This window comes from Ailuropoda melanoleuca, chromosome 10, assembly GCF_002007445.2.
Source record: "Ailuropoda melanoleuca isolate Jingjing chromosome 10, ASM200744v2, whole genome shotgun sequence".
Lineage (NCBI taxonomy): Eukaryota > Metazoa > Chordata > Mammalia > Carnivora > Ursidae > Ailuropoda > Ailuropoda melanoleuca.
Window position 1 is genome coordinate 53,781,085 of NC_048227.1, and position 1,082 is coordinate 53,782,166.

The 1,082-nt window shown below is 37.2% G+C and overlaps 1 pseudogene; it reads right to left on the bottom strand.

Moving 5' to 3' along the window:
• Positions 1-496: 496 nt before the first annotated feature.
• On the bottom strand, positions 497-865 carry LOC100476629 (annotated as a pseudogene).
• Between the last annotated feature and the right edge of the window lie 217 nt (positions 866-1,082).

Here is a 1,082-nt window from a genome sequence, read left to right on the forward strand (position 1 = left end):
TTTACTTCTTATGTTCTAAGAAACATGAAAATATGTAAAAAGTCCTCAAATTAAACTTCAATGATAAATAAAAATATAAAAATAATACACAAAAAGAAGTGGAGAGATAATACTGAGTTAATATGTAGGAAGACTCAGTATATTTAAGATGTCAATCCGTCCCCCACTGATCTGTGGATTTAATACAATTCCCATAAGGATTCTACTAGTTTTTTTGTAGAAACTGACAAACTGATTCTAAAATTATATGAAAACTTAAAAAGCAGAGACTCTACAAAAAAGCCTTGAAAATAAGGGCAAAGTTGCAGGATTAATGTTTTAAAAGCATATTCTAAAGCTACTGTAATCAAGACCATGTGATATTTTCATAAAAATAGACAACAGATCAATGGGATAGAGTATAGAGTCAAGAAACTGACACATATAAGGACAACTATCTGTCTATCTATCTATTTATTTAGTTATTTATTTATTTATCTTTATGTATTTATTCTTCTCAATTTGTTTGTGTTTTATTGATGCTGATGCTCAGACCTTGAGCTCGTGCTTGCTGCGACTTCTTGGTCTTCAGGTTTTCCTCTTGCTTGTTAAGCTGGCAGCACATGGCACATGTGTCCTTGGGCTGCAGATCAAGGGATTTGTACTCCTTACATTTGTAGAATTTCCTGAGGTTCCCTTTCTGGTTGATGACTGTGAGGACACGGGCACAGATTTGCCAACAACTCGGACCTTGGAGAGCTTGGAAGCCCCGCCACCTGTCACTTGGGGACATGCAGCTGGGACAGCTCCACCTCAGCTCTTCCAGCTGGCGAGGCAGCTTCTCCTTCTTCTTGCTGAGAATGTCTGGAGCCTTAACCTTGGCCATTTCTGCAAAATCTGCCGCTGCCAAAGGAAAGCAGCAGAGGGAAAGGGCCAACTCATTTTTTACGATGGTTCAAAGGCATGATACTGGAGAAAGAATAGTTTTTTCAACAAATTTTCCTAAAATAATTCAATGTCTATATGCCAAAAAAAAAAATTGATACATGCTTTGGACGGTAAACAAATGTGGACTCAAAGGATCATAATCCTGTGCAAAAAGC